A 23,702-nucleotide genomic window follows, 5' to 3' on the forward strand; every position below is an offset into this window, starting at 1 on the left:
AGGAATTAAAGAAATCTCCAAGACTTTCGAGATTGACAAATGGAAAGAAGTTACTGTCAGTTGGAATGGGGGAAGATTTTGTACTTACCAAATTTCAGGGAGAATGTCCAAAGTCAGTTTTCAAACTTTTAAATGTCTCTGGTATATGTTGAAAATATTTTTCCTCTTTAATCTTTTTTAAAAATTCAGTTTAATTTTTCTTTTGATATATAGGAATTGCTGCATTCCCCCTAAATTATTTATTTGTTAAAATGTATTTATTATGCATCTCTTATATGTCAGCTACCATAGTCAATATAAATAATATCCTTGGTCCCGTAGCACTCATAGTCTATCTATTGGGAAAAATACAAAAGAATTAATAAATCACATATATATGCGTTAACATATATGCATATATATTACTTATATGCTGCCACATGCTGATAAGTGTAAGACTTATATATGTGTGAGAGGTGGTGACATTGTAAAATAAAGGAGCATTTTAGAGGAGATTGCAATGTTTAAGTTTAGCTGTGTTCTTAGCTTGGAATAAGTGGTATTAGTGGAAAGTATTTCAGAACTATTTTGAAGATTGAATTATAGAATTTGCTGATGGATTGAATAAATGATGGGAGAGAAAGAGGACTTCAAAGTGATCTCCAAGATTTTTTTTTTTTTTCTAGGGCCACACCCACAGCATGTGGAGGTTCCCAGGCTGGGGTCAAATTGGAGCTATAGCCGTCAGCCTACACCACAGCCACAACGCAGGATCTGAGCCACATCTGCGACCTACACCACAGCTCACTGCAACGCCAGATCCTTAACCCATGGAGCAAGGGCAGGGATCAAACCTGCAACCTCACGGTTCCTAGTCAGATTCGTTAACCACTGAGCCACGACGGGAACTCCATGGTTTGTTCTTTTATGTTATAAAAGTTGAGTTCCTGGCAAAGAGGAACAGGCAAGGATGAATGATGACTATTTCCTCAACGAGATCTCTAATCCTACCCTTTTACTCACTGCCTGGAAGGATAGCCTTTTTTCATAGAAAAACCTCATTGTTTTTAGTAGACTTTGACTTACCTCTAACAAACAACCATGTTAAATGACATAATCTCAGGGTTAAAGGCAGTAAAATAGATATGAACTTTGGAGAATCTAAATCTGAAATTAAATCCAAACTCTCCTATTAAGAGGGGAAATAAGTTAGGAATAGTACTTAACTTCCCTAATACAGTTTCTATTTTTGCTAAAAGTGGATAAATAATATGTCCTTAATAGAATTGCAGTGATAATAAATGTGATATAAAACACCTGCATGTCATACAGAAAAAATGCGTAGTATACATTTTAGGTAGTCAACATATAATACTTAGTTGTTTTTCTGTAAGTGCGTCATCATTTTGAGTTTCAGAAAATATTTTCATAATAGAAAAGGTATTTTAGTGGTATAAAATACATGGTATACTTCTCTGCACTGTCTTTTAGTTTTTCTATTACATACCTTTAGAAATGAAAATGTTCCTTATATGTTAATAAAATATTTATGAGTGCTTCATATGTCTATGCCAGTCAGCCTGAGCAATGGGAATACAACAGAAACCATGATACAAGACCTAGCACCTGCTTTGATGGTGATCACATTTCTTTGAATCTTTGTATTCCAGTATTTGGTCATTCAGAATCTTAAAGAATAAAGAACAATGACACATTTCAGGCAGGAAAAAATATATAGGAACTTATGGAAATTTAACCATGGGATTCTGTGGCCAATTAAGAGGTAGGTGAGGGGATAGAAAAAAGATTCTCCAAAGATGTTTAGGCGAGAAGAGAGAGGAAAGGGTGGATATTAGGGTTACTACTCAGCACAATCCTGCTGTTACAGATGCCTCCCTGAACTAACCCTGAGAAGAACTGGATGGACTGGAAATGAGAGAGTGTTGAAATTGTTGTCAGCAACAGTCTAAGAACAAAGAGAAAGAACAGAATACTGGTTGTCCCAAGCAGCAAGAGAAGTGATGGAAGGTGACAACAGTTTCAACACTTGTAGAGTGATTTATGTTAAACTTTTTATTGTTGATGTTAACAGCCTATTGAGGTATCCTGAGGTTTCAGTAGCGGCATTTCAGGTTCAATATGGCTTTACTAGACAGTATAGGATCTGATACCCCTTTCTGGAAAAAGTGTATGTTTATTTTTTTCTACTTTATTTATTTGTGTTGGTATATAATTTCTCATGACAAAAAATATTTCTCATGGGGAAAAAAGGAAAGAAAGAAGGATAGAAGGTAAATGAATAGAAAAAGAAGAAAGAAAGGTAGGAGGGAAGACCTCTAATCTATATGCGCATAACACGTTAAAAGCAGTTGATTGGTAGAAGCAATAGTTATCTGGTTTTAGGAGGGAGAAACTCAATATATAATGGGGTGGATGGCAGTGATGAAAAAAGTTTACAGATATGCAACTTAAGTTCAACTTTGAAATCTGTTTCATATTCAGATAGGTAATAAGAAGGGCAAGCGATTTAAAGGTTGGGGGAATGAATTTAGACAGATAGAAATAAGAATAATCCTCAACTATATCTATCCTTAAATTTTTGAACGCTTCTCTGATAGTGTCCCTGTGCTTCTTCGTTCTATATAGCTGAGGGGGTTTTAGTAAAATTGTCTCTTGGTACCAATCGTTATCCCTGATGATAAATGTGTTAACTTTCTACACTATTGCTAAAACCCACTTGGACAAATTGAAAACAATTGTGTTTTCATCAACATTGAATTACAGATATAAAATATTGTATAGGAATTATAATTTGATAAATGGGAACATTCTGGGTCCCATATTGAGTCCAGATGGTTACCGCATCTTTAATACATGCATCCACTTGGCACTGGCACATTTGTGTATCACAGTCTCTTTCTCATTTATGTTTAATGATGGATAGATTCCAAATAATACAAGATGTTCCTCAACATGTTAAACTTCTGGTGAGTAAGTGAGCAGACAGCGAGCTCTCCTTTCCCCAGTATACCTCATACTCTCAATATAGTTGTTCAAAGAGGGTCTGAACTTCAGACTGATGTACTGATTTTTTCCAATTCCAGGAAAAGACAGAATAAAATGAACAATTCCTCCATCAAAAAGAAACAAATATACCTTATCTGAACTGTAAAGTTTGCAGTTCATCTAAAATTCCAGAATACTTTCTTAAGTTTACAGTCAAATGTGGAATTCAAGGCAACTTTCAGTGAGGTGCAGGCTATGAGGGCCAGGTCTGTTTTCAAAGGTGTTTAGAGCTGAATGAGGAAAGTAGGCAGATGTTGCCTTCAACGTGATTCACATTTACCTGTTACTTTTTGTATTACCTTTCTTATAAATGTACCACTCACCTATCAGTGTTTCCTATCTTCAATTTTCTTCTCTTTAAAGCCAGGAAATGTTTCCAATTGATTTTCCTTAAATGATTCTCAGCTTTTTCAGCCTACTCTAAAATTTGATAGTTTCTCACTTCCCATGAAATACAAAATTAAATTATTTGACCTGGCCTGAAAAGTTCTCTGAATCCTTTATCCATTCTAGCTTTGTAACATCATCTTTTCTTCTCTTTTTATTTTTTTCCACTAATCTACCTGGTATCACTTTCAAATTAAGTTATTTTTCTTCCTCATACTTCTACAGACCTGAAGACTAGACTTACTCTTAGTGTACATCTTGGGATGCCTGGGATTGGTCCCCCAATATAGCTTAATCCTCTGAATTCAGCATTATTGTATGACTTTCACTCTCTAACTACCATGTTGATATGAGGAATAGGAACTGCTATCTTTATGGCAAGATATACTCATATTCTGATACTGTTTGTGTAGACTTTGCATCTGGATGTACTAGACCAACCTATTCACATAGAGTCAGAGTGAATGACTGTGTACCTCTCATAACAGTAGAAAGTAAATAGAAGAATGTATGTATTCTCCCACCTGAGAGTGCAAAAGATGTTTCCAGAATCGAACTTTTTGATCTCAGCTTCATTACTTCTAGCTAAATGGAATAGATTTTTACAGAGGCAACATTCATTCTCCAAAATTTCCTGAGTAATAGAAGACTGATCAATGTGCCCAGCTAACAACTACATTTCTCAGCCTCCTTTGCCGACTATATGACTGAATTTTGGCCACAGAGAAAAGACAGAAGTGTTGTGCAGGCACTCTAGAAGACTCTTGAAGGCAATGGGAAGTTTCTTCTCCTACTATTTTAATTAGGCATGTGTTAGATATTTTGAAATGGTCCCATAGTTCTTGGATGTTCTGTTCTTTTATTCTTATTCTTTTTTGTTGTTGTTATCCTTGGGTTTTAGTTTGGGAAGTTTCAATTGTTCTGTATTCCTGCTCACTGATCAATACTATGTTAAATAGAAGTGGTAAGAGTGGACATCCTTGGTCTGTTCCTGATTTTAGAAGAAAAACTTCTAGTTTTTAATGGTTGAATATGAGGTTAGCTGTGAGTTTGTCATAAGCGGCCTTTACTATGATGGCTCTGTTACATATGAACCAACTTTGATGAGTTTCCATCATGAACGGATGTTGAGTTTTGTCAAATGCTTCTCCTGTGTCTATTGGGATGATCATGTGATTTTTACCCTTCCTTTTGTCAATGTGGTTTATCAAATTGTTTATCAAATCCCACCTCTCCTATTAAGAGGCGAAATGTTATATTCTGAGTGTTACTTAACTTCTCTGATATAGTTTCTGTTTTTGTTCAAAGTGGATAAATAATATGTCATTAGTAGAATTCCAGTGATAGTAAATGTGATATAAAACACATGCATGTCACCCAGAAAAATGCATAGTACATTTTAAGTAGTCAATATATAATAATTAGTTGTTTTTCTGTAAGCACATTCTCATTTGAGTTTTATAAAATATTATCATAATAGAAAAGATATGATAGTGGCATAAAATACATGATGTACTTTTCTGCTCTGCCTATTTTACTTTTTCCAATACATACTTTTAGAAATAAAAATATTTGAAAATGACAGGACAGATAAAAGATTAACATCCAAAATATATAAACAACCCATACAACTAAATGTCAAAAACACAAACAACCCAATTAAAAATTGGGCAAGAAACTGACATTGTTTTTCCAAAGATGGCATATGGATGGCCAGCAGACACATGAAAAGATGCTTATTGTAGGTTGTCATCAGAGGAATACAAGTCAAATCCACAATGAGATATCACCTCACACCTGCCAAAATGTTTGTCATCCAAAATCCACAAATAGCATCTATTGGCAAGGATGTAGAGAGAAGGGAACTCTTGTGCGCCGTTGGTGGAAAGATAATTGCTATAACCACTTAACCACTATGGAAAAGAGTATATGTGTTTCTTAAAACAAAACAAAATAAAACAAAACATAACAAAAAAACCCCAAAATACCTAAAAACAGAGCTTCCATATCATCCAACAATTCAACTCCTGAGTATATATCTAAAGAAAATGAAAATACTAATATGCAAAGGTACATGCACCCCCGTGCTCATTGGTTTTGGTAGGCTTCACCTCACCTCCACTTGACACCAAGTTATGACATAATCTTAGGGGTAAATGCAGTGAAAATGAATGTAGACTTCTCAGAGAGAGAAGTGAAAATACTAAACACTGAATATTATCACTTACATTTGGTATCAAAAAAATAAAATAAACCAATGTATATAATAAAACATAAACAGACTCACAGGTATAGAGAACACAATAGTTGTTACCAGTAGGGAGAGGGAAGCAGGGAGAAGCAAGATGGAGGAAGGGGATTAAAAGATACAGAGCAGGGTAATATTGCATTATTTTGTAATACCTTTAAATGGTGTATAGCCTATAAAGATATTGACTCAGTACATTGTACACCCCAAACTAACATCGGAAATCAACTATACTTCAATACGAATTAATAAAAAGTAAATCGATAAATTTCAGCATATATAAAAGTCACCCAAAGTTCTCATTAAAACATATATTGATTCATACTAAGTGAAGTAAATCAAAAAGAGAAAGACAAATACCATATGATATCACTTATTTCTGGAATCTAATATACAGCACAAATGAATCTTTCCACAGAAAAGAAATTCAGGGATTTCAAGAACAGACTTGCGGTTGCCAAGGGGGAAGGGGAGGGAGTGGGATGGACAGGGAGTCTAGGGTTAATAGATACAAACTATTGCATTTGGAGTGGCTAGGCAATGAGATCTTACTGTATAGCACAGGGAATTATATCTAGTCACTTGTGACAGAACATGATGGAGGATAATGTGAGAAAAAGTATATATATATATGTATGACTGGGTCAATTTGCTGTACAGTAGAAATTGACAGAACACTGTAAGTCAACTATAATGGAAAAAATAAAAATCATAAAATAACATTAAAAAAATAGCAAAATAGAATTAAAAAAGCATATTGCTTAGTTCTGCCCCTCAGAATCTCTGATTCAGTAGGTCTGAGATGGGAACTCAAAATTTGCATTGCTAACAATTTCTTACATGATGCTTAAGCCCTTTGAGAAGCAATGTCTTAAGTTATCTCTTGTATGGAACCAGTTTTCTTCTCTCCTTTGCATCTAGAATAGCACTATTGATAAAAGTCCCACAAATCACTTTCTACATTGCTTAATTCTCTCATAAACTGCACTTGAGAAAGTTTGCCAGAAAATGTCACAGTATTTATATAAAATACCTCTTACCTCTTCCTAGGAGCTGTGTGGAAGCCATGTGAGAACCCACAATAATGAGAAACTCAGCCTTTGTGATATTGCTATGAAAATCCCCATGCACTGAAAATAAATACTTAAATTTAATTTTGTCTAATTAGAACTCTGGGAAATAACCTATGATTTGAGTAGCCTACACTAGTTTGAAGGAAATTGTCCATATATTGCTGAATAAATTATTGAAAAGATTTATGCACTAATGGGGTCACTGATTTTCAGAACGTGCTACCAGGCCCTTCTTCTCTGACTTGTTTTATGTCTGTAAGTGCTTATAGAGGCTTAACCCTGAAAACTAGACCTGAAATTCTTCTACTTTGAACCCTTTATTCCCTAAGGCAGTAACAGTAGGTGAGTACCGTTTTGAGAACTGCAAAATATTTCTCTACACGTGTTTAATAAAGAATGAGAATATCTAAAGTCTCTCAGGTATCCTAAGATTTATAGGGTAGAACTTGCACAAGCTATAATATTTGTTCCCTTTCCCTAGGGCCTTTTTCCCTCCGCTTAGTGCATCCTTTCTTGCTTGAGAAAATTAAATCTGAAATTTAAATTTTCTTCCTTTCCTTTTTCTTTATCATTTAGATTAGTTTGATTATTTATTTATTTATTTTTACTTTTGTCAATTATTTTCATGCTGGATTACCGTTGTTTAGATTTCATTTGCTTTCTTTCAGTTTGCTTTTCTCTATCTTGCTGCCTTTATTTCATGTTCAGAATTGTTTGTCAGTCTTTTTTTTTTTTTTCCTCCCTGCCTTTTATTTTCCCTTTGTTGATTTTCTCTGGTGCTCTTATTTTGTGGCTGAAGTCAAAACGGATGTGAAACCAGTGTCTCATGTGGATTTACTCTGTTCTGCACGACATTTTTCTTTTATGTTTTTGTTTGTTACAAATTATCATGGTTTATAAACCCTTCCAGGCTTTTCAAAAGGTTTTGTATTACTAAACATGAAAAATAAAAGGATGTAGCCGTTTCAAAGGGACAAATTTCCTTTTAGAAGTCACACAGGATGTGAAAGTAAAGCAATGGAGTGGCAATTGAATATATTTTCCAACATCATTAGGTAATATGGTTGCTCTTATAATGTCACTGAAGTTAATGAGGCAATTTCCTGTGGAGAGACAGGATGGCTCAGAGCAAACCTCGTGGCACCTTCTGCACAGAAAAACAAAGGCCTCTTTGCTCACTAGAGATTAGAGTTTTAAAATCATTTAGGAATTAGTGTCCCTTTATAAAATATTGAATCCTTGACTCAAATTTATCCAGGGCCTCAAATACTGGTAGTAAGGTAGGCATATGGTTCTCTGAGCATATTCTTTTCTAAGTACCTTGTGAGCCCAAACCTGAAAGAAAAGTCCTAAGTGGTCAATGTCCATCGTAAGACCTGGTTAGATAGTGTCTACAGAGTCTCTCGTGGTGGGTCCGAACAGTTACTTCTGTCTCATTAGGAAAAGACTTTACTGAAAATGTAGTGGATTAGACTGAAAAGTGCCAGAAAATTGGTAAATTAGGGTGAAACAAACAAAACAAAAAACTACATCAAAATTCAAAGTGGGTTAGATTGTTGGAATGCCTGCCAGAACCTTACCAAAGGAAGATACTCTCATGGAGCCTGCTGTCCCTGAGAACACTGGTTTTGTAACAGCATATGTTTTACACCTTCCCTTTCGACTGCAAGTTCCAGACAGGATATTTTGACTGGCTGAATCTCAATTGCTACTTATGACCTAGATGTCTGGATGGTGGCAGAAGTATTCAGCTTTCTCAGCTGAGAGTTAGGCGCACAGGAAAATTTCTTAAATAGAAGGGAACCAAGATGCAGGAGGGCCAAGAAAATGATAAATATCTTTTACATGCATGTATTATGTATGTAGCACTGTAGTTTTATCGGTTTTTGAATTTTATAAAAAGGAATCAAAATGTATGTCATAGAATAACATTCTTCTTTTATTCAAATTATGTTAATAGAATGAATTTTTATTTATATGGCTGCATCCATGGTATATGGATATTCCTGGGCCATGGATGGAATCCAAGCCAGAGATGCGACCTATGCCACAGTTGCAGCAATGCAGGATTATTTAACCTACTGTGTCTGTATAGCAACCAGATGCTGCAATTGGATTCTTAACCCACTGTGCTACAGCAGGAACTCCTGTAGGATACATATTGATGTGTATAGTAAATAGGTTTATTTCCTGAGTAATACTGTATTCTATTTTATGAATATATTATAATGCACAGATTTATTATTTATTCTAAGATTTTTTTCCAGTTTTGACTATACAGAAAATATTTTGAACGTTCCTTTAAATGTACCCTGACTTTCTCCAGGGTATTTGTCCAGGATGGAATTTCTGGGTTTAAGAGGAATATTTACATATTTATATTTGATGTCATGAAAAAATTATTTTCTGAAATGTTTATGTCAATTTGTACTTTGACCTCCAGTTTGTGAGTGTTCCCATTGCACCTGCATTGGTTCCTTATTGCCGCCATGATGCTGCTAAGTACACCTCAGTGGCTGGACAGAGCAATCATCTATTCTCTTTACTTTAATCTGTGGGTTGTCTCCTTTTCACACTGCAGTTGTGGATCCATGCAGTTCTGATCCATGTGCCTCACATCCCATCTTCCTATGGGATGGATGGTGCAAAAGAGAGCAAGGCTACAGCACACACACTTTCAAAGCTTCTGCTAATATTACTTTTGCTAACACCCTACTGGCCAAAGAAATCCATCAGACTGATTAAAAGTCAGAAGCAGGGAAAGATACTCCACCTTAGATGGGAAATACTACTTGGTTACACGGCAAAGGTGTGGATGTGGGAAGGAGTGAAAAATTGGGGCCAGTAATTTATTGTACCTCTGCATTCTTTTTAACATTTGGTATTTTAAAACGTCTTAAAATGGCATATAAAGTTATTTCATCGTGGTTGAAATATGTGTTGGACTGATTATTAATGAAGTTGGACATATTTTTATATCTTCATTGGTAATTGTGTTTGTTTTGGTTTGTTTGTTTGGCCACGCCCACGGCATGCAGAAAATCCTGTACAGAAATCATACCCATGTCACCGCTATAACAAGAGCCACAGCAGTGATAATGCTGGATACTTAACCTGCTGAGCCATGAGGAAACTTCTTCGCTGATCATTTATATTTCCTCTTTTGTGAAGTGCCTGGTCCAGTTTTCCACTCTCATTTTTTTTTTTTTTCTGTCTATTTCTCTTGAGAGTCATTCAGTGTTTTGATATTTGTCTTTTCCCGCCAAGTCTTTTAACTTCCTTTGTAATGATTTTTACTAAAAGTTCTTACTTGTAACATAATCAGATATATCCTTTGATATATGGTTAATAATTTTTCTTGTCCTGCTTGAGAAGTCCTTTTTCAGAGTGAGGTTATGAAAATGTTCCCCTGTATTATATTATCTCCGAAAATCTTTATAGCTCTGTCTCACAAATTTAGGTACTCAATGTATCTTGATATGGCAGGTCTTTCCACTTGATCCTCTTTAAGTGTGTCTTGGCCTATTCTTGTCCTTTTGTACTTGAAACAAAATTTAAAATCAGCATTCCAAGTTCCACAAAATACTGGTATATTTATTTTAATATATAGTGTATTGAAATTATACATTGAATTATCATAGAATTTTTTCCAATAATGGACTTACTGTGTTTTTCAATTCACAAAATATATTTTGATCTTTAGAATTTTCCTAGATAGTTTTGTAATTTTCTCAATAATGGTCTTAAATTTTTAAGTTAAGTTCATTGCTGAACACTTAATTTTTTTAAGCTCTGGTAATGGTGTCCTTATATAAATTTTATTTTCTAGGCATTTATTTTCTAATCATTTAATGCTAGAAAGTAACATTCATTTGTGAGATTTTTCATGTTTTGCCCAGAAATACTTTTGAGTTCATTCATTAATTCTAATAATATTATCTATTAACTGCTTTGGGAATTTCTTTGTGTAAAGTAATATCATCTGTGAATACAGAAAGTCTCATTTCTTCCTTTCAAATTCTTAGAAATTTTATTTTAATTGCTTACTTTTAATGTATTGTCTATGTCCTAAAGTAAACTTTTGAATCAAAACGGTACTAGCAGGAATTTGGGCTTTAAATTGGATGTGAGAAAGACAGGTTTGTACATTTTACCATTAAATACTGTTTGTTCTAACTTTGGGGTATACTTTTCAGTCACTTTTTGAAAAAGTCTCTCAGATTTCTACTTAAAAAATTAATAGTTGCTTAATTTTTCAATGTTTTTATGGAATCTATTCAAAGGACTATTTCACTTTTCACTCAGTCTCTAACATGGTTAAACGTTAATTTTCTAATATTAGGTTTGCACTCATCAGATAATCTAAAGTTAACCATGATGTATTATCCTTATATGCATTGCTGAAAAAGTTTATTAATACACTATTTAGGGTTTTTGCATCATTATTTATGATTAAGATAGGGCTTAAAGTTTCCTTTCTTTGATACCCTTTTCAGCTTTTGATATCAATGTAGTCTAATATAAGTCAGAAAGGTCTCTTCATGTTTTATTTTTTAAATTATTTTTGTAATGTTGGAAACAAATATTCCTTGAAAGTTTGGAAAAACTTAGTGGGGAAGTCTTCTCAGCCATAAATCATTTCATGGAATATTTGTGCCTACTGCTTAATTGTTGATAAATATGTACATTTTAGTATTTAAAAATCTTAACTGTTTTTGTGTATTTCATTTAAATGAAATGTTTCATATTTTCTAAAACTTTCTTTTTTAAAGATTTTTAATGTTTGAAATATCTGAGTTTTCTTTTTCCTTTCCATTCCTGTAGTAAATTCTGTGCCAGCGCTTTTTTCTCCACTATTTGCACTGTTTTAAAATCTTCCATAAGAGTTTTTCCAACTTCTCAAAAGAATGTTTAGTTTATTACTTTATTTTTATAATTACTTAATATAAGCTTTATGACCTATGTATTCCTTTAAAATTCTGCCTTCTTTCTAGTCCTTAAGTTGACATATAATTTAGTTCAAAATTCTTGCTCACTTTGTTTTTTTTTCTCAACCTCATGTGTAATTTAGAAGTATTCATTAATTTTCACATATCACTCTGTAGATGCCAGAAGTCGAAAGTTTGCAGTAATTCTGAATTTAAGAAGAGCAGAAGTTGGTGCCAGAGTGATAAGAGTAAAGAGCTAGGTGCTTTTCATAACATGCCTGGTATAAACACTTACCTCTGCCTTCCATGGTAGAGGCTGTTTAGGAAAGCCCTCTGATTAAAAGACTAGATGTCAGTTTTAGCACAAGCCGAAATCCTAGAAATATCATCATTGATGAATCACTTCTTTCTGAGGAGTCAATTTAGAACAGAGATGGACAGGCAAGCACCTAACAGTAGGGTAGAGACTTCTGTGGTGTATAAGGAAAGAGGAAGAGAAGAACAGCATGTTTTCATGTTAATTTGGTCCATATTCTTGGCACTAAAGTGGTAATGGAAATCACATAAGGTATGAATGAAGATCTGCAACCAAGCTGGTGAGAATGTTACATAATACTCAGTTATAAAACCTCTTTTGACTATACACGCGCACACACACACAGTGTCTCATAGCTCAGAGCACTTAACCTATTATTATTGTGAAGTAATAGAACAAGCATAGGTTTTGAAGTTAGATGAGTGGAAGTTATCGAGTATAAGAGGTGAGCCATTTAACCTTTCTTGCCTTTGGTGTTCTCATCCGTAAAATGAGGATATTTGATTAGATTATTTGAAAAGTCTCATGGAGCTCCATAAAATCTTTGGCTCAACTTAATGATCAGACTAAGTACAGTAGATATGGTATAATGGGAAGAGGTGTGGATTTATGTCAAGAGAAAACAGTCCTTGTTTTGAGGTCTTTTCCTTTCTTACCTTGTGATTTTGAACTTGAAACTTTAAATATTACAAGACGGCACATTCTTTTCTTCAAAGTGGGCATGATATTTCTTGGTGAAGGTGTTTGTATTAAAAAATGGAAGAAAGCATAAAGATGCACTTTCTAAACACTACGTAAATGTAGCAAATGGACAGGTATACATTGGTCATGGATACTGGGTCTCAAATTAAAACTGAGTGGCTTAAATTTAGAACTTTCTTTTTTTGGGGGGGGGGGGGGAATACATACCCTTTGCTCTGGGCAGTGAAAAACAGACAAAACTTCTTGCTTTCTCTTCCCCTGCCAGGGAGGTTGTTGTGTGTTAAGATGTTGATATAACAAGATGGTGGATCCTTTGTCATTCCCAAGACCCTGACAGACTAGCAAAGTCAAGTCCCCAGCAACCTGAATTAGAGAGGTAAAGTTAGGGAAACATAAATCTTTGCTATTATGCCACAGAGTTTAAGAAGTTCATTTGTCTTTGTAGCATAACTAAACTTTCCTGAGCAAAAGAGGCATTAATACTGGAAAAAAAAAATTGGTTGAATATTATAGGTTAGAGAGAAGTCACTATGTAACCTGACCAAGTATGGATTAAGCATGATTGAACTTCAAAGAACACAAAGACTGAGTAGTAAGATAAGAAGAAAAGGTAGAGGAAGTAGCTTGGATGACACATTTTAAAGTTGATTGGTCCCCAGTGGTTCATGGTTAGTATTGGAAATCTCCAGAAATTGAAGCAAGTCCAGGTCAATAACCAAGAAAGTTTAAACTAGGGTACGTTTCTGTCAAATAGCAGTTGTGTTTCTGGAGTGTCCCTTTGTGCCCCTTTTCTCTAGAAGTTCATTATTCGAAAAAAAGAAAAAAAAAAAAGATTTGTCTTCTAGGGAAGAGAAAATGTCTTATTCTGGCTCCACTCATATAGACAGGGATTCCAAGAAGTTCTCCATCTGAAGTGGGACAGTAGAATATAAATATTTATATATACAAATTTATAATGATATCATATACTCATATACATATAATTTGAATATCTGCTTATGTTCCTCTCTATAACTAAAGTAGTCCATAAACGTAGGGATTTTATCTCTTGTGTGGCTCATGATATGAACTCATTAGGTATTTGCTTTATTTACTCATGAGTGAGTAATTGAAAGAAAGCAGTACATATGAGGATGAACAGATGAAAGTATAAATGCTAGGAGCTAGTCAGGTGTGAATGAGTCCAGCTCCACACTAGACACAGTTATTTTCTCTTTCCCTCCTTCACCTTGACACTGACCAGAATGTGCCCAGGGATCCTCCTTTTTGTGGTTAAGGACCACTAATTTCCCAGACCTCACAAGCCTAGGTAGAAAGTCAGAAGACAAACAAACAAACAAACAACAGAGCTGGTCTTTCCAAACTGCCAGCACTGGTTGGCCAGGCACACCAAGATCTAAGACATGACCCAGGTTCATTTTACCCTAGTTATCTGTAATAAGCCAACTTTGCAGTTTTTGCCATCCCTCCCCCAACTGGGTTTCACTCGGGTGTTTATGGTTAAGCACTTGTGCACAAAGGGAAAACTTATATAACCTAAAGCTGTCAATAACCTTGTCAATCAAATGATTCAGGAGCACAGGGAGGGACTTTCCATTACTCAGAGAAACCAGCTCTATCCCCATTGCAGGGCTGCTTCTGGCTTCTAACCAGACAGCCCTGTCTCTTCCCTTAGGGAGTGTCCTTTAGCTTGCTTTGCTTAATAAAATTTCTGCTACTTGAAACTTCTCTATGTATCTCCCACTGAAATCTTTCCCTGAGGGGACAAGTACCAAGGAACTGCCTTTCAACCAGTAACATAAAGACTGGACACAAGGTACTTGGGACAGGAGGCTGTGGTGTGGTGGCACATGAATGCTAATCAGAAACAATAGGAAAATCTTCTGTCTTTTGACTTTGACATTCTTTCTCCTCTGTCTGCCTTTTGTTTTCTCTCCTAAGCAGATTCTTCCATATTCTACCTGATTGCAACACCTCACCCCACCTCCCCATATGCCTTTATTTTGTTAATTCTTATTCATTTTCTAGCTTACAAAATCTTTAGTTTCACTCTCCCCAAACTGAACAGCTGATTATTCTGTGGGTTTCACAGTAATCATACCTTTCTGTCATTTAAGATCAGCTTCTCTTTAATCTCTAACAATCTGGGAGCTTCTATGTCTAGCTTGAGGTACAAAATGATCATTCAATAAAGATATAATGAATGAATAAATTGATCAATAAAACTAAAATCCTGTAAGGCTTGAAATTCAGGAACAATTAACTTTGTTTTATTCAATAGAGTTATTTACCCAATTGCATTTCCAGTGCAAAACATGTGGGTTTTATAATACTCCCAATGTAAGGAAATTTCTCTACATTTGCCTTGCAAGTTAATGTATATGTAAAATAAGTATGTCTTTTAAATAATTTCTTTAGAACTTTTATAAAATGTGAGAATTGTAGTATCACACATATATTCTTGGTGAAGTTATGTAGATTAAAAATGGTTTTTTCCACACTACTACTACTCCTCTGTATTTGTCAGCCTAACTACTCTGCAGTTTGTAAGCCTAACCAGCAGGAAGCCACAAGAAAGAGTGAGGTGGGAGAGATCAAAGAGAATATCAAATCGATGTTGATCTGGTAGGAATAATGGTAGCATATGTGTGTGTAAAATATACACACAGATGTCAAACTTTCCTGGACAATGCAATGAAAGATAAAGGAATCACACCCCTGAGCTTAGGTAAGATAATGCAATAATTCTTAATAAATATGCGTATGTTTAAAATATAAAGTAGAAGAGTATTTTTTTTTCTTTTTTTGGTCTTTTTGCCATTTCTTGTGCTGCTCCCGTGGCATACGGACGTTCCCAGGCTAGGGGTCGAATCGGAGCTGTAGCTGCCAGCTTACGTACACCACAGCCACAGCAATGCGGGATCCGAGCCGTGTCTGTGACCTACACCACAGCTCACGGCAACGCTGGATCATTAACCCACTGAGCAAGGCTGGGGATCGAACCCGCAACCCCATGGCTTCTAGTCGGATTCGTTAACCTCTGAGCCATGTCGGGAACTACTAGAAGAGTATGTTTGATGCGTAAACACTGTACCCATTACAGTTAAAGTTATAGCAAAAGAAAAGTAAGGAAAATTAGGATAAATGGATATCATCCAAATAGAGTTTCTTACCATAGGTCTTTCAGTATTTCTGTAGAAGTATCTAAAAAATGACTTTTGAAAATCCTACAAAAAACATTGTAATCAACAGGTAAGGGCAGAATGAATAAGCAATTATCTGTCAAAGTCTATATATTGCTTTTGAACAGACATAATCAGTCTTAAATCACTGCTTTGTAAGGAAATCTGTTTTTCTTATCTGTCCAAAGAATTTTAAATACGTTTGGGAAGGTAATAGATTTTTAAAAAGTTAAATATACTGGAGTTCCCATTGTGGCTCAGCAGTTAACAAACTGACTAGGATCCATGAGGATGTGGGTTTGATCCCTGGCCTCCCTCAGTGGGTTAAGGATCCAGCATTGCCATGAGCTGTGGTGTAGGTCACAGACGCAGCTCAGATCTGGCATTGCTTTGGCTCTGGTATAGGTCTGCAGCTACAGCTCTGACTGAACCCCTAGCCTGGGAACCTCCTTATGCTGAGGGTGTGGCCCTAAAAGACAAAAAAAAAAAAAAAAAAAGTTTAGTGTACTGTTTGAGTTTGAATCCTGGCTTAGACAAGTTAAATACCTTCTTTAGGTCCCAATTTCTTCATTAATAAAAGAGAGGAAACAACAATAGTTACCTCCTAAGTTGTTGATGGAGATTAAATAAGTTAGCACCCATCAATATTCTAGAGTTGTGTGTGTGTGTGTGTGTGTGTGTGTGCCTTTGCAACTGTTAGTACAGAACTATCATTATGGAGACATATGTTCAACAATACTTGAAGGAATTTTGTTTCATTTATTGCTAGTGCACAAGCTCATTTAGAATACTGATCTTTGAGAGATTTGCTCTCTTCATTATTATAGTCTTCAAGATAATAGCTAACATTTGTTTTGTAATTACCCTATGTCAGACATTTAAAGTATTAATTGTGATTAATATGGTTAATTATGATATAATTACTTTAATTATGAAAAATAAATATATATACAAATACATAATTCAAATAGGACGGAGGTACCATACCATTCTCAATTTAAGTTTATGGGAACAAAAACATAGAAAAGTGAATGACTTACTCCAATTAAATGACTTGCTTATTAATTAATCCATTAATTCATAAGATGAGAGACAGGACTCGAATTTATACAGCTGAAGTCCGTGTGCTTAATCCTCACATCTCTTCCTGCCTCTCCTCTTAGTGACGATCTTCCTCTCTCCTCTATCTTCCTCAACCCTCCTCCTCCCCCTCCCTCCTCCTTCTTCTTCCTCTCTCACTCCTTATTTTCATCCCTATGTGCTCTCTTTAAAAAATGAATTTGGGGGAGTTCCCGTCATGGCGCAGTGGTTAACAAATCCGACTAGGAACCATGAGGTTGCGGGTTCGGTCCCTGCCCTTGCTCAGTGGGTTAACGATCCGGCGTTGCCGTGAGCTGTGGTGTAGGTTGCAGACGTGGCTCGGATCCCGCGTTGCTGTGGCTCTGGTGTAGGCCGGTGGCTCCAGCTCCAATTGAACCCCTAGCCTGGGAATCTCTACATGCCTCGGGAGCGGCCCAAGAAATAGCAAAAAAAAAAAAAAAAAAAAAAAATGAATTTGCATTGACTTAAAACATGTCAGTTGACGTTCCCATCAGGGCTCAGTGGAAACGAATCTGACTAGTAACCATGACGACGCAGGTTTGATCCCTGGCCTCACGCTGTGGGTTAAGGATCCAGCGTTCCTGTGAGCTGTGGTGAAAGTCACAGATTTGGCTGAGATCCTGCATTGCTGTGGCTGTGGTGTAGGCCCGTGGCTACATCTCCGATTCACCCCTAGCCTGGGAACTTCCGTGACGTGGGTGAGGCCCTAAAAAAGATGAAAAAAAGAAAAAAGGTAAAAACATGTCAGAAAAAAAATTATTCGAATAATGAAAACTAAAAATCTATTCACTCTGTAGAGAAATACTTAACTGTAACATTCACTTCTTCATAAAATATTAATTTTGTTCCTACTATGAACCAGGCTGTGTTCTACATGATAGAAATAAAATAGGAATCTTTTATTCTAGTAGTTTTAAAAAAATATTAACTAAAACTGATTCTGAGTCAGACAGTGATAAGTGCTGTTAGCTCAAAGATAAATCCACTAATAATTATAGAATATTCATGTGGAGTATATTTTATTCGCATTTGTTCCTAATAAGCTTCACTAAATATCAACCCATAAAAATAATAAAAACAGGAATTTCTTTAATTAAAAAAAAACTTGTTAACTGTGATGTATTGTTCTCAGGCTGCACTCTTATTCCTTTCCTGATACAAATTCTTTTTTAAAAAAATCCTATTCTGAGAAAATAGTACATAGTTTTTGTTACGATTTCTATCATCAATTTAAGTGAATATTGTAAAATTGTTCCAAATAACTATTAAAAAACAGAGTGTGTTCAATTCTGGACAGCTGTTTAGAAGATGATATACAGACCTGAAGTAGTCTAGAAATTGGAAAAGAAGTTAGGATTTAATCTTTTAAGAAATGATGGGGAAACCAATAATATCTGATAAAGAAGACAAGAGAAGGCTGTTTGCCATCCTTTATGTTGTGTACAGGAAACCCTGGGTTGAGGAAGGCTGTATTTCCTTGCAATTAAAATCCCCTCATTCCCATAAACTCTTGCCACTGCCAGTGTCTAATCTGTACATTTTGTGATTGAGCTAAAGGAATAGAAAATACATCTTTCTCAAAATCAATTTTTATCTTCCCCCAAGTGTTCAACTTTCCAATGTTTATAGCCCCATTATTTCTCCAAAGTTTTGTTTCCCACATATCCAAATCTTTTCCCCTTCTTTTGAATTCTAACAAGGAATTCAATGCAAGTTTTTTTTAACGTATTGATATATATTTTTTCTTTTTTTAAATTTCCCTCATACACTATTTTTTTTCTACTGTACAGCATAGTGACTCAGTTACACATACATGTATACATTTTTTTTTCTCACATTATCATGTTCCTCATAAGTGACTAGATATAGTTCCCAGTGCTACACAGCAGGATCTCATTGCTAATCCATTCCAAAGGCAATAGTTTGTATCTATTACCCCCAAGCTCCCCAACCACCCCACTCCTTCCCCCTCCACCTTGGCAACCACAAGTCTGTCCTGCAAGTCCATGATTTCCTTTTCTGTGGAAAGGTTCATTTGTGCTGTATATTAGATTCCAGATAGAAGTGATATCATATGGTATTTGTCTTTTTCTGACTTAGTTCACTCAGGATGAGAGTCTCTAGTTCTATCCATGTTGCCGCAAATGGCATTATTTTGTTCTTTTTTATGGCTGAGTAGTATTCCATTGTGTATATATGCCTCATCTTCCGAATCCAATCCTCTGTCAATGGATGTTGCGTTGTTTCTATGTCTTGGCTATTGTGAATAGTGCTGCAATGAACGTGCAGTTGCATGTGTCTTTTTCAAGGCAAGTTTTGTCTGGATATATGTCCACAAATGGGACTGCTGGGTTGTAATGATAGTTCTATATATAGTTTTCTAGGGTACCTCCATACTGTTCTCCATAGTGGTTGTACCAGCTTCCATTCTCACCAACAGTGCAGGAAGGTTCCATTTTCTCGACATCCCCTCCAGCATTTGTTATTTGTGGACTTATTAATGATGGCCATTCTGACTTGTGTGAGGTGGTATCTCATGGTAGTTTTGATTTGCAGTTTGCTAATAATCAGTGATGTTGAGCATTTTTTCATTTGCTTGTGGGCCATCTGTATATCTTCCTTGGAGAAATGTCAGTTCAGGTCTTTTGTCCCTTTTTCCATTGGGTTGTTGGCTTTTTTGCTGTTGAGTTGTATAAGTTGCTTGCATATTTTAGAGATTTTGTCTGTTGCATCATTTGAAACTATTTTCTCCCATTCCGTAAGTTGTCTTTTTGTTCTCTTTTTGGTTTCCTTTGCTGTGCAAAAGCTGGTCAGTTTGATTAGGTCCCATTGGTTTATTTCTGCTTTAATTTATGTTGCTTTGGGAGACTGACTTGAGAAAACATTTGTAAGGTAGATGTCAGAGAATGTTTTGCCTATGTTCTCTTCCAGGAGTTTGATGGTGTCTTGTCTTATGTTTAAGTCTTTTAGCCATTTTGAATTTATTTTTGTGCATGGTGTGAGGGTGTGTTCTAGTTTCATTGATTTGCATGCAGCTGTCCAGGTTTCCCAGCAATGCTTGCTGAAAAGACTGTCTTTTTCCCATTTTATGTTCTTGCCTCCTTTGTCAAAGATTAATCGACAGTAGGTGTCTGGGTCTATTTCTGGGTTCTCTTTCCTGTTCCATTGGTCTGTCTGTCTGTTTTGGTACCAGTACCACACTGTCTTGATGACTGTGGATTTGTAATATTGTCTGAAGTCTGGGAGAATTATGCCTCCTGCTTGGTTTTTGTTCCTCAGGATTGCAATTTTACAAATTTTAACGATTGTTAGGGAATCAGCTTAGAATTTCCTTAGTTGAGGGTTTTTTTTAGTTTTTGGGTTTTTTTGTTTGTTTGTTTTTTTGTTTTTTTGTGCTTTTTAGGGCTGTACTTGCAGCATATGGAAGCTCCCAGGCTAGGGGTTGAACCAGAGGTGCAGCTACTGGCCTATGCCACAGCCACAGCAACGCAGAATCCGAGCCGTGTCTGCAGCCTACACCACAGCTCATGGTAATGCCAGGTCCTTAACCCACTGAGTGAGACCAGGGATCGAACCTGCATCCTCAAGGAGACTAGTAGGGTACATTAACCATTGAGCCATGAAGGAAACTCCTGAGGGACCCAAGTTAACCTTCAGTGAAAGATAAGGGAAATCAAAACTCCCTGTTGGCCCCTTAGGCTCCACCCTTCAAGGGAGTACTACTATAGACCAGAACTGCATTCTCTGGTGTTATCCCACCCAGATTCCCCTAGATGACTTGTGATGGTTTGGTATACCTACTGTGCTTTAGTGCTCAAGTAGATATACTCAGCTTTGAGTTTATGAGAAGTAAAAAAAAAAAAAAAGCGCATCAAGTTTTTTAGTTTAGCTAGTTCTTAGTCTTTTGGATTAATCTTACTAGGATAAAGTACTTTCCCAATGTATTCAACAAAAATCTCTTGGCTTCACAGTGAAGCTTTTGTCTAAATCTCTAGGTGGTAATCATATGTCACTTTACCAGGTACTGCTTTTAAAAATGTATGAAAAATCAATTATCATATTAAAATATATTCTTAAGTATATTTGAGTATTGTATCCAGCAGTCCAAAAGTTACCTAACTTTACTCTCCTTCCAAACAAAGGTTATTAACTTGAAACCTAATGATAAAAATTTAACTTTTAATTTAATTGAGTAACAGTGGAAGATGTTTGCCAGAAGCTATCATCTGGAACCCACCTAACAACAGGGAAGATGGGTGCATGAATCCCGGAAAAGGAAAATGAAATGGGATTTGGTAAACGTAGCCACTGTCATTGCTATCTTAACTGAGCAGGCATTTTAGTCATCTTTTGCTGTATAGCAAACTACCCCCTTCCCCAGTATAGTTATTTGAAATAATAACAGTGTTATTTCACTCATACTTTGTCTTGAGGTTCTTGGGGTCTAGGTCGGTTCTGCTGGTCACACTGAGCTCTCTTACCTATGGTCAGCTGGAATGTTTTCTGGCTGTTGGATGATCTCCCAGGGTCTCAGTCACATGACTGGCAATTGCCAGGCATGGTGGATCCTCAGCTGGGGTGGCTCATCTCAGCTACACATGGTCTCTCAATTTCCAGTCGGCTAACTCAGCTTTTTCTACATGAAAGTCTCAGATTTTCAAGCATAGACAAAAATGAGCTCTGACCTGTTTTAAAAAATCTCTGCTGTGTCATGTTTGCTAATGTCTCATGAGCCAAAGCAAGCGACATGGTCAATCCAGGTATAAAAAGTGAAGAAGTAGTCTCCATCTCTTGATTGGAAGAGCTGACAAATCACTTTGCAAAAGGGCATGCATATAGGCAAGTGAAAAATTTTGGCCACATTTCTCAACCAGTACTGTGGACTGGTTGAATTGAAACTATTGTGCTATTGTGTTGGATTAAAAAGATTTGATGATCACTCTCCTGCCTGCCTGCCTTTCTCTTGCACATTTTTAATCTCCACAACTTCTACTTACCACCCTATTTTTCTGTGTAATTTTTTAAAAAAATCTGTTGATCAGGGGAAAAATCTATTTGGCCTAATGATTCTATATTATCCTGTTTGTCTCAACACAGCCCTATAGTTAAATACAGTAAAAAGATTTTTTAGATGATATTTATTTTCAAAAAAGTGAAAGTCTCTTATAATATTTGAGAGTCAGTGATTGCATTCCAGAATGCTTATTTCCTTTTTCTTAACGTGATTTATGCATAGTGTATATGCTTAAACTTTTCTGCAGAATTTATAGGAATCTATTGAATGATGTCCACATTAATTTCCCTAATAAATCATAAATTTGAAACAGATGGGCAATATTTACTGGGAGGCTGGATGACATACACTGTCCCTACAAGGTTTTTAAATGCTGTGGCTCCTCCAAAGCAACAGGACGAAATGATGTCATCCTGTAATAGCCTCTCTGGGGATGGGGTGAAGGTTTATGGGTGAACTCTTTCCAATTGTCAGTGAGCTGATGTCTATTACATGATGATCTTCATCGTTACGTGGATTCATATGACCAAGTTACTGGCCATATCAGAGAAACAGAGAGGAAGGAGAGGAGAAGAAAGAGACAAAGAGAGTGAGAGGACTTAGTGTAGATTATGATATTTACCTATGGCATGGTTTTCCAGTGATTGTTTCACAGATCACTAACCTCAAATGAAATTGATCAGACCATCTGATCCCACTCTGAAGAATAGAAGCTAGACTGGGAGGTGGGCTGATAGTGAATATTCCTATCTAATCTCAGGCAGCAGTAATGGTCATATTAGGTTTTCCTTCCTTACGCTGTTTTGAAACATATGTTCCTCAAGCCTTGACAATGAGGAAAGTTGAAAACGTATGTCAATCACCTATTCAGCAGGAGCCATTAGCAAAGATTTTGGTAATCTGAAGGGGGAGAATATGGGTAAAAGGGGTGACGGGAATTTCAGTCAATTTTTTTGGTCCCAACATCAAATGCATTGGATTTGCCCCCACTTTTTAAGTGTTTATTTTACATATGCACAATTTTCGGAGTTCCCATCTTGGCACAGCAGAAACGAATCTGACTAGCATCCATGAGGAGGCAGGTTCGATATCTGGCCTAGCTCAGTGGGTTAAGGATCCAGCATTTCCATGAGCTGTGGTGTAGGTTGCAGATGCAGCTCGGATCTGATGTGGCTGTGGTTGTGGTGTAGGCTGGTAGCTGTGGCTCCAATTGGACCCCTAGCCAGGGAACTTCCAAATGCCATGGATGCAGCCCTAAAAAGCAAGCAAACAAACAAAAAAACAAAAACAAAAGCAAAAAAAGTCATATGCACAATTTTCATGAAATCTTAGGATGATTTGAGGGGAGAATTCAAATAAATAAGTATATAAACTATTCTCTAATCATCATTTACTCACACTGCATAATTAGTGGTTGACTAGGAAAAAAATGTTATAATGCATTAACATTGACCTAATTAACATACATAAGCATGCAGTCTATTCATTTGTAAAGATATGCACAAGATTTTGGCACACAAAATTCTTTTGGTTCGTACATCATGACTTACCTGAATTAATATTGTATTACATAAAATGAAATTTAAATAGCTACTAAATATTAAGCCCTAGCCATTCTTCACCGTCCTTTATAAGTTTCATCCACCTCTAACCTAAATCTCTGTGCATAAACTACATATATTTCTCTCCAAGAAGACTGATCTGGT

At 36.0% G+C, this 23,702-nt stretch overlaps 1 long non-coding RNA gene across 4 annotated transcripts in view; it reads left to right on the forward strand.

Moving 5' to 3' along the window:
* The window catches only part of LOC110262070 (uncharacterized), a 1,266,882-nt gene that overhangs the window by 1,135,611 nt on the left and 107,569 nt on the right, over positions 1-23,702 (forward strand). Inside the window, exon 2 of one of the 4 annotated variants that reach the window (XR_014813711.1) lies at positions 21,182-23,298. The exons of the other annotated variants lie outside the window; for them this stretch is intronic. This is a non-coding gene — a long non-coding RNA (uncharacterized LOC110262070). Of the gene's footprint in view, positions 1-21,181; positions 23,299-23,702 lie in introns of those variants that run through there. 4 annotated transcript variants of the gene reach the window in all.

The sequence above is a fragment of the Sus scrofa genome, chromosome 8 (genome assembly GCF_054392235.1).
Source record: "Sus scrofa isolate SSC_HxYL_T2T_F1_AM1 chromosome 8, Sscrofa_HxYL_maternal_Yorkshire_Landrace_v2.0, whole genome shotgun sequence".
NCBI lineage: Eukaryota > Metazoa > Chordata > Mammalia > Artiodactyla > Suidae > Sus > Sus scrofa.